The following is a 10,900-nucleotide window of genomic DNA, read 5'->3' as shown; positions in this document are numbered from 1 at the left end:
CGGCTCCCCGTGAAAGCGCTTTGCGTCGAGACCCACGAACCGCAGCGTTACCCCTTGTGCAGCTCCGGACCCGAGGCACGGCACGGTACCGCCTGCAGGCCGCGGCCCGGCTCCCTCAGCTCCACGCACCGCGGGTTACGTCCTCCCTGCTGGCTCCACCTCGGAGTGCGGCAGAAAGCAAAGGCGACAAAGCGCGAGCCCAACTGCCGCTACGCACCTGATGCGCGAGGAAAGGCGGCCGTCCGCTACGCGCCCGGCACTGCAACGGCAGCCGCAGCCCAACCGTTTTTTCCGCGTGACAGCCGATCAAGCGCCCGCTGCTCTAACCGACAGCCGCGCGCACCAATCAGCAGCCGGAGCGGCGTCACGTCCCAGTGCACGAGGCGGCCAGAGGGCGGGACTCTGCGCCTCGCCCCAGCCGCGCTCGGCTGCGCTGCAAACGTGCCCGTCCGACGGTTTGACAGCGGGCGCGTGCAGCCGCGGGAACGGGTCTGGCGCGCTGATTGGCTAAGCGACCGACCAATGGCTGCGGCCCGTTTCCGGAGGGGTGGGCCGTCTCGCGGCGGTTGCCTGGCAACGCGCGACCCCATCATCGGAGCAGAGCCCGACGTCCGGCGATCACGACCGCGTCGCGACGCAAGCTGACGGCAGAGCACGAGCATCTCACTGTCGGGTGTATTGCTGCCACCCCGCTCCTCACGCAGCCGCCACGAGCTGAGCCCCCTCGCCGTGCTCACCCCCTCGCCATGCTGTGCTGGCAGGGTTTCACGCTCCAATATAAAGGAGGGAGACGAAGGTGCTTTGATTATGTATATACCCAGCGTGAGATTAAGAAACAACGGTTCAAATGTTGGTCCGACCAGTTTATTACCACTATAAACCAGGGAGATGGGGAAGGCGGACACTGTTAAGGGTGATGGGGAAGGGAAGGCGAGCGATAAGAAAGATAGGAAAGAAGCAAGGATTTGTACAACGCAGGGAAAGTCACCAGCCAGGATCCCAGGGCGGTCCGGTTGCAAGCGGCTTCGACGGTCTAAGGCAGAAGAGCAGGGGCGGCAGAAGCGGGGAGAACAGAAGCAGCGACGGGCAGCCCTGAGCAGCAAGCAGCTGTCCTGGAGAAGCGGCACCGGGTCAGCACAGAAGAAGCAGCGAGGGGAAAGTCCAGGAACAGCATCAGTCAGCACCGGAGAAGCAGCGAACAGTGATCAGCTCGTGAGGGTTCAGATGGTAGAACACCTCGAAGGAGCGGCGAGGTCCAGGAGAAAGCAGCATGCCTCAGGCAGCAGGCCCAGGAGGGAGTTCAGCAGCAGGGATCAGCTCATGAGGTTTCTGATGGAAGAACACCACCACAGCAACACCAACAAAACCACAACAACCTCATGGTGGTCGATCCCTCTTTTATCCTTCATTTCTCTTGCCTACGTGGCAAATCCCGTGCTAGCCTGCCAGGCAAGCGTCTCCTGACATGAGCAGAGGGTCCGTGCCCCCCCTTTTGCTAGTTGTCTGTATACCGTCTACATAAGCCTACTAAATAAGTAACGTCTTCCGTGCTATTTTCTTTGAGTGCCATTCTTGGCGGTTATTTGCCCTACAGGTGGTTATCACTGCTTTCTTCTGCAGGACCAATCTGCATCTCCAGAAGCATCTGGATACTGTCACAGTAATTAACTGTCTACAACTAAATGATTCAAGCAAGGAGGAGAGAGGTTTTTCAAGTGCTTTTATAGAAAGTTCTCTTTTAATTGAAGATAGAGGGGTGGAAGATTGCTGTGGCTGACTAGTATTAGCACCAGTGATCATATGTATTTTCAAGACAAATTAGGGTAGAGGTCTCAATTGCTGTCTTGAGTGGGGAAATTTGACGTGAGCAAAGCGGCCAAGGGATTGCATTGCTGGTGCTGACAGGTTGCACGTGGGTAAAGGGGGAACCTACAAAAGGTGAGCACTCGCCAACTGCTCTGAAAATCAGAAGGTAAATATTTGTCTAAACAGGTTATCTTAACGTTTGTGTCTCTAGTTGTCAACGGTTTACGGGCAGGTTCGGCCCGGTTCCGTGACGGGGGACCCACGGACCCACGCCCCAGGAAAGGGGAGGGGGAAAGGGAAAAGGGAGATGGGCCTAGGAACAAAACAGCGGCAACGATCTGAGGAGGAAAGCTAATTTACTAAATAAGGTATCGGAAAGCAAAATAACACAATATAATACAATATAATTGGAATTAAAGCTAATAAATCAAATAAAATGAGCAAGAGAGAGAGTGTCCGATAAACTGAAGGCCTTACACTAACGCTGAAGGCGAGACGGCAGTGAGCACCCACTGCTGAGTCGATCCCAAAGGAAAGAGAGTGTCCCGTGACCGCAGACAGTTTTTATCTTTCCCTCTGAGCGTAAACACGTAAGAACGCAAAGCATCGCAAAGTCCTCTGGGGAATGCAGTTCTTCTTCTCTTCTGAGACAGGTATTCCTGGAACTATCGATGATCCACTGGAGCTGGAGCATTAACTCCTTAACTCTGAATGCACTACATGATGTTATGATGTGGAATACCAGTACCAAAAATCATAATACCATGACATTCCACTCCTTATTCCACATCACTACATCATGTTTGATATATATGCATAGAAGAACAATGATTAACGTGCATTAAATACGCACACACAACATATATATGTATATACATGGAATTACTGACTGCACTCCCCCAACATCAAATTCCCTTGTGTTACACACTGAACATCCCCATTCTTCTGCATCCCCCTCCAAGTGGACCCAGGTCCCTGAGCAAAGACAGTTCCCCGGAGAGGTTTGCTCTTTCCGGAAGCTGGAAGGACCCAAACTGCTTTCCCCAACATGTTCTTTACATGTACTACAGGGACCTTATCTCTCCCTACAGTAGGTAGAGATCTGGATTGGGCAGGACCATCGCGATTGATGGATCCTCTGCTGTTGACCAACCAGGTGGCTTCTGACAAATGCTTCTCCCAGTGCTTACATGTTCCGACACCCATTGCTTTCAACATGGTTTTTAACAACCCATTGCACCTTTCAATTTTACCAGAAGCTGGTGCGTGATAGGGGATACGATAAATCCATTCAATGCCATGATCTTTGGCCCAAGTATTTACAAGAGAATTTTTGAAATGAGTTCCATTATCGGACTCAATTCTTTCTGGAGTGCCATGTCGCCACAGGACTTGTTTCTCGAGCCCTAAGATGGTGTTTCGGGCGGTAGCATGGGGTACTGCATATGTTTCAAGCCACCCAGTGGTTGCTTCCACCATGGTGAGCACATAACGCTTACCACTGCGAGATCGTGGCAAGGTGATATAATCAACCTGCCATGCCTCCCCATATTTACACTTTTGCCATCGCCCTTCCCCCCAAAGAGGTTTCATCCTCTTGGCTTGTTTAATTGTGGCGCACAGTATAAAGGCGCGTCAGTATAAAGATAAAGCACTGGCCACCTCTCTCGTTCAGCAATATCTAAGGCCAGCTGGACAGGCTTTACCTCTGCAAACTGACTTGATTCTCCTTCTTCAGTGGCCTCTGCAACTCGTCGTATGGGGCTCCACACAGCAGATTTCCATCTGCGGTGCTTACCCACAATGCGACACGATCCACCTGTGAACAGGGCGTATCTCTTTTCATTGTCTGGTAGTTCATTATATGGTGGGGCTTCTTTAGCACGTGACACCTCCTCTGCTGGCGTTGTTCCAAACTTTTTACCTTCAGGCCAGTCCATGATCACCTCCAGGATTCCTGGACGGTTGAGGTTCCCCATCCGAGCTCGTTGTGTAATCAGTGCAGTCCATTTACTCCAAGTGGCATCAGTAGCATGATGGGTAGAGGGAGCTGTCCCTTTAAACATCCAGCTCAGCACTGGCAGTCGAGGTGCCAGAAGGAGCTGCGTTTCAGTACCGATTACTTCGGAAGCAGCTCGAACCCCCTCGTACGCGGCTAAGATCTCCTTCTCAGTTGGAGTGTAGCGCTCCTCAGACCCCCTGTACGCCCGACTCCAGAATCCAAGGGGTCGGCCTCGGGTCTCTCCAGGAGCTCTTTTGCCACAAACTCCAAGTGGGACCTTCCTTTCCAGCAGCAGTGTAGAGGATGTTCTTTACATCCTGTCCCGTCCGCACTGGCCCCAGGGCCACAGCACGGGCTACCTCCTGCTTAATTTGCTCAAAAGCGTGCTGCTGCTCAGGGCCCCACACAAAATCATTCTTCTTCCACGTCACCCGATAGAGAGGGCTCACAATGAGACTGTAGTTTGGAACATGCATTCTCCAAAAGCCCACTACACCCAGAAAAGCTTGGGTTTCTGTCTTACTGGTGGGTGGAGACATGGCAGTAATTTTGTCAATCACATCTGTTGGGATGTGACGACGTCCATCTTGCCACTTTATACCTGGGAACTGAATTTCTTGTGCAGGCCCTTTCACTTTGCTTCGCTTGATAGCAAAGCCAGCTCGTAGGAGAATTTGGATAATCTGCTCTCCTTTCTCAAAGACTTCCTCTGCTGTATTGCCCCATACGGCAATGTCATCAATGTATTGCAGATGCTCAGGAGCACCACCCTACTCCAGTGCAGTTTGAATCAACCCATGGCAAATGGTTGGGCTGTGCTTCCACCCCTGGGGCAAACGGTTCCAGGTGTATTGGACGCCCCTCCAGGTGAAGGCAAATTGTGGCCTGCATTCTGTGGCCAGAGGAATTGAAAAGAAGGCATTAGCAATGTCAGTGGTGGCATACCACTTGGCTGCCTTTGACTCCAGTTCATACTGGAGTTGTAACATGTCCGGTACAGCAGCACTCAATGGGGGTGTGACTTCATTCAGGCCCCCGTAATCTACCGTCAGCCTCCATTCTCCACTGGCTTTACGCACCGGCCATATGGGGCTGTTAAAAGGTGAGTGAGTCTTGCTGATCACTCCCTGTCTCTCTAGCTGACGGATCAAGTTATGAATGGGGAGCAAGGAATCCCTGTTGGTGCGGCACTGCCGTCTGTGGACTGTTTTTGTAGCAATTGGTACCTGTTGCTCCTCCACTTGTAGCAACCCCACAACAGATGGATCTTCTGACAGGCCAGGTAAAACAGATAGCTGCTTAATGTTGTCTGTGTCCACAGCAGCTATTCCAAAAGCCCATCGGTACCCCTTGGGATCCTTAAAGTGCCCCCAGTCCGGTCACTATGGGATGCTTCTGCCAGGTTTTTTACCAGTGAGGCTTTTTTCTGCCTCCAACACAGACGATTCCTGAGAGCCCCCAGTCACTCCAGAGATATAGATCAGTTCTGTCCCTTTATAACTCGAAGGCATTAGAGTACACTGTGCACCAGTATCCACCAGTGCCTCATATTTTTGTGGTTCTGATGTGCCAGGCCACCGAATCCACACAGTCCAATACACTCTATTATCCCTCTCCCTCCTCTGGCTGAGGGCAGGGCCCCTCTATTGGTTACCTGTAGTGACAGGAACAACTTCACTGGTCGTTGGTCTGTGTTGTAATTCTCTCACCCGCGCTCGCAGTGCAGCAGTGGGTTTTTGATGCCATTCCTTCATATCTTCTCCATTTTCACGTAAGTAATTCCACAGAGCCGTGCGCGACATGAAGTGAATGCTATCATTTGCTCGAGCAGGACGGCGTTTGCTTCCGATAGCTGCAATCTTTTCAACCCTATCAATCAGTCGGGATACTTTCTCTAACACGTCTTCCATCTGTCCTCCTAACCTTGATATGGCTGAAATGGAAGCGTGTGATGGTGGAAATTTTTGTTCAAAGTTTTGAAGTGTAAGAATCAGTTCAAAAACTGGGGGTTTTCTGTCTTGGTCCTCATATCTGTTGAACGTTGTCACTAGTGTACCGGCGTACCTTTCTGGTGCTGTTTTTGAAAGCTTCTGACATATTTCGGGTGTACTCCTTACTTTCTCTGGATCATGGTCCCGATTTTCAGGATCAAACGTGGGATCATACAGCATTTCCGCCACAGCCGTTTCTCTCAAATACTGGATGCCTTCCTCAATAGTTTTCCATCTTTTCGCTTTAGGTGCCAGGTCACTCTTCTAGGGATATCTTTCCCTCACAGCTACTAACATTCGCTGCCAGAGGCTGGCGATTCCATCCATATACCTGCTGATCCCTCTGTCGACAGCTGGATCACGGGCAATGTTTCCTAGTTGGCGAGCTTCGTTACTGTCGAGGGACACGCTGTTGGCCCCGTTGTCCCAACACCAAAGCAACCAAGTGACAATACTCTCATCCGGACGTCGAATAAACTCCTTTCTTGAGCCTTGGATCTCAGACATTTTCAGGGGTCGACGAAACGTGGTAACTTTGACTCTCTCATCATCCTCATCATCACTATGTCCATGCCTCTCACTTTTCTTTGTTGCCTTTCTTGGTGGTGGTGGTGTTGAGGACCCCCCCTCGCCTGGATCTTCCTCTTCTTTCGCCACCTCTTCTTTGCGTTCTAGGCGTGAGGACACACGTTTCCATTTCTGGCCTTCCACCGGGGCAACCGACTTTGATACCGGTGCTTTCTCTGGCTGGTTAGATGTGCCTGGGAGGTTTTCCTCTTTGGTCTGAGCCTCAGTTTGGACACTCTCTCTCTCCAGAACAGTATATATACCTCGGTAAGCATAAGCCAAGCCCCAGATAAGCTGTTCCACCTCAGATCTTTCTGAGCCGCAACACCCATTACTCAGATACAGGCCTAGCTCCTCAGGATCCTGCAAGTGCTCAGGAATAAAATCCCATGGCACCAGGGGACCCCATGCTTCTAATTTCTTTCCTAAAACTCTCCACTTTCCCTGCCATTCAGCATTCTCTGTTTCTGGGAAAAGCTTCCTCCATGCGATGTAAAATCCTATTACAGAGAGTACATTCAGGAGGACTGATATCCCAATCGTTAACATAGTCCCTAAGCTGTAATCTTGAAAATTCATAAGGAACTGAGAGGAGAACCTGGACACCCATTCAAATATTGTTTGGTTTGTTTACATGGTATCGTTTGTTACATTAGCCGGGGTGCCCAGGTATCTGGTAGATGCCACCATCACTGCTTTTAGTTTGTCATATAGGGACCAGGCTCCATAGATCAGACTGGCAAGCTTAACCAAGTTCCAGTACGTTTTGAGCATTACAAGGGAAAAAGCAATGAAATACAATCCCTGTAAGGGCAGTTTAAACAGAAACAGTAAAAACATTTTTTTTTCTTTTACTCAAACAAGCTGGCAGCACCCAAATTTGTTGTCTTGAGTGGGGAAATTTGACGTGAGCAAAGCGGCCAAGGGATTGCATTGCTGGTGCTGACAGGTTGCACGTGGGTAAAGGGGGAACCTACAAAAGGTGAGCACTCGCCAACTGCTCTGAAAATCAGAAGGTAAATATTTGTCTAAACAGGTTATCTTAACGTTTGTGTCTCTAGTTGTCAACGGTTTACGGGCAGGTTCGGCCCGGTTCCGTGACGATTGGTGCGGGGGACCCACGGACCCACGCCCCAGGAAAGGGGAGGGGGAAAGGGAAAAGGGAGATGGGCCTAGGAACAAAACAGCGGCAACGATCTGAGGAGGAAAACTAATTTACTAAATAAGATATCGGAAAGGAAAATAACACAATATAATACAATATAATTGGAATTAAAGCTAATAAATCAAATAAAATGAGCAAGAGAGAGAGTGTCCGATAAACCGAAGGCCTTACGCTAACGCTAAAGGCGGACGGCTGCAACAAACACCCACTGCCGAGCTCGGTCCTGAAGGGAAGAGAGAGTCCCGTGACCGCAGACAGTTTTTATCTTTCCCTCTGAGCGTAAACACGTAAGAACGCAAAGCAAGTCCTCTGGGGAATGTAGTTCTTCTTCTCTTCTGAGACAGGCATACCTGGAACTATCGATGATCCACGGAGCTGGAACATTAACTCTTTAACTCTAAATGCACTACATGATGTTATGATGTGGAATACCAGTACCAAAAATCATAAAAACATGACATTTCCACAATGCAGATAAGTTTTAATTTGGCATAATCATATGGCGGTCCGCAGAGGAGAAAAGCAGCATGAATAAGCAAGTAGAGGCATGTAAGTGTTAGAAACTAAATAACAAATCCCTGGTTGCACTCCAGAAAAGCGAATGCAGCCCACAGAGGAACCCACAGTGCAGCAGTGGACGTGGCCTGAAGGAGGATGCAGCCCATGGACAGCCCGTGTAGGATTAACTAAGGAAGGACTGCATCCCACGGGAGGGACCTCACGCTGCAGCAGGGGCCGGGCCCCCCCCTTTTGCTAGTTGTCTGTATACCACCTACATAAGTCTACATACTAAATATGTACCGTCTTCCGTGCTATTTTCTTTGAGTGCCATTCTTGGCGGTTACAGGTAGTTGTCACTGCTTTCTTCTGCAGGACCCGGAGGAGCGGCACCGCCGGACGCGGGATGGCAACGGAGGGTCGGGGGCCGCCCGTTGCCCCCCCTTCCCCCCGTGTTCGGAGAGCTCACCCGGCGCGTTCCGCTCAGTGACACGGCCGCCCGTCACAGAGGGCCGCGCCCGCGGGCGCCTATAAAAGCGGAGTGGAGCGGCAGCCCCCAGTCCCGGTGCGGGTGCCGCTGCCGGTCCCACACAGCTCGGCACCGCCGCAGAGCCGTTCCGCCGCAGCCCGGCATGGCCCGCTTCCGGCGCAGCCCGACCCCCATCCCCATCCCCAGCCGCAGCCGCAAACGCTCCACCCGTTACCGCACCCCCCGCCGCCGCCGCTCCGGGAGTGCCCGGTGCTCCGCCCGCTCCGCGGGGAGACTGCACCGCCGCTACGGGAACCGCCGCCGCCGCCGCCGCATCTACTGAGCCGCGACCGCCCGCACCGACGCCGCCGCACCGCGCCCGGAACGCGGCCCCGCGCTGCCGCTCCGCCAATAAACCGCCGTGGCACCGGGACCCCTCGACCGTGCTTCTGTCTGCGTCCCGCCGGGCTCCGTGCGCGCGGGGCCCGTGTCCGTGTCCGTGCCCGGGGCTCCGTGTCACCGGGTGTCCCCGAGCGCCGCCTGGGCGCGTCCCGTGCTTGTCCACCCGTGTCCCTTGGGGCTGTGCCCCACGGTGCTCCAGTGGCGTCCCCTGGTCTTCATCCACGTGCAATGGGTCCCTCTGCCATCGTGTCTGTCTCCAGTGATGTCCATGTGGTGTCCACGTGGTTTCCATGTCCCACGGTGTCCGTGTCTTCGGGGACACCCTGGCTCCATGTCACGGGTTGTCTATGTCCCATGGTGCCTTTGTTGCATGGGTCCGTGTCCCTTGGTGTCCCATGAGTCCACGTCCCATGTGTCCACGTGGTGTCCGTGTCCCGTGCTGCCCACGTCCCATGGTGGCCCCAGATTGTCCCGTCCCCTCCGCGTGGCTGTGTCCCCAGAGCCGTCCCGCAGTGCCAGCAGTAGGTGCTGCACCCGGTGCCGCTGTGCCGTGAGCTGTACGCACACGGGAGCAGTGGCACACGAGGTGGGGGGGAGGGGGGTACCCTGCACGGGATGGTGGGGAGGGTTCTTTTCCATTTCCTTTATTTACAAAATTTCTGACTGCTCCCCCTATAAAGTACATGGCATCCCCTGCATTGAAGGGCCAGATAATCCCGGGGTGGGGGGCAGTGCCAGGCTGGGGGGTGAGTCCCTCATGGCCCAGCGGAGCCCCCCCAGGCCTCGGGCTCACCTGTGGCTAAAAAGAATATTATTACGAATAGTGACCGTAGCGATAACGACGACAGAAGAGCTGCATCCGCGTCCGGGGGCTCCGGCTGCTGGAGGGGCCGATGGAGGGGGGGCAAAGTGCTGTGCCCCACGGGGGGTTCTGCATGGGGGGGGGGCACGCACCCCCTAGATGGGCGTCCTGACGTGGCCCCGCTCCTGCGTGGGGCTGAGGGCACAGAGCCAGCCTGGGAGCTGTGAGTGGGCGGCTGCGCATCTGGAAATGCACATCTGGAGGCAGCACGGGCAGAGAGCTGGGGGGGAAGGAGGACAGCAGGGCCAGAGGGGGCGTCCCGGGATGGAACATCCCACCACGGTGCATCCCACCACAGAAGACCATCCTGTATGGGAACTGCCGAATCACGGCCTGAACCACTGATTGGTCACCTGAGGTGAGCACCGAGTCAGCCACAGGGGCACAGGTGAAGGTGATATACCTGTGTGATTGCTTAAAGAAATGAATATGATCAGACTAGCTGCATCTAATGGATTGCCAGATGCAAAAAAAGACACCAAAATGAAGAGGATTAAACTGCATTGTTATATTGGCGCACTCTTGCTTCTCATGGTAGTTTGTCAGAACCAGGATGAGGGTATTCTCAAATTGAGCTGTTGAAGAAACGCTTTGACGCTTTGTGTAACTGCAGTAGTCAGAACCAGAAGAGTGCGTGTACTGCAAAGCTGGATTCACTGAGACCCTGCTCAAATTTGCTGGAAAGCTAGAACACTACTTGCTGCTTCATGCTGAGCGCTGAGCTGGTTCCAAAGGGTAAAAGGTAGGGTAATGAATGTGTGACAAGAGGAAGTCAGCTAACGATTAAAAAGATGTTCATTAAATGAAAACACTGTGTACTTCTGGACAATTAAAGTTAGAACATCCCTTATGCATAAGTCAGTTTCTGACTGAAGACTAAAGCTGCTGTTAAGTACACCAAGAGGACAGCTCCAGGAAGTACCTTGGACCAGCCCTGCAGCACTGCTGGTACATGTGCATTCTGTGCCATTCCTGCAGTGCTGAAGTAGACAGTTTGGCACTTTGTCGCTGTGCGTAGATCTGTCGTCAAAGTCTGTATAACCACTTTTTCCCAGGAGGGAGAGGACATCAAATTATTTGGCAGACTTCTTAAGAATAATGCAGAGTACCTCCCCTTCTATTCTTTGTCTTCAGAAAC

This window comes from Cyrtonyx montezumae, unplaced genomic scaffold (genome assembly GCF_038088225.1).
Source record: "Cyrtonyx montezumae isolate F1298 unplaced genomic scaffold, pur_monq_1.0 scaffold_4, whole genome shotgun sequence".
Classification (NCBI taxonomy): domain Eukaryota; kingdom Metazoa; phylum Chordata; class Aves; order Galliformes; family Odontophoridae; genus Cyrtonyx; species Cyrtonyx montezumae.
The sequence above is the reverse complement of the archived record's forward strand: the minus strand, read 5'-3'. Positions refer to the sequence as shown.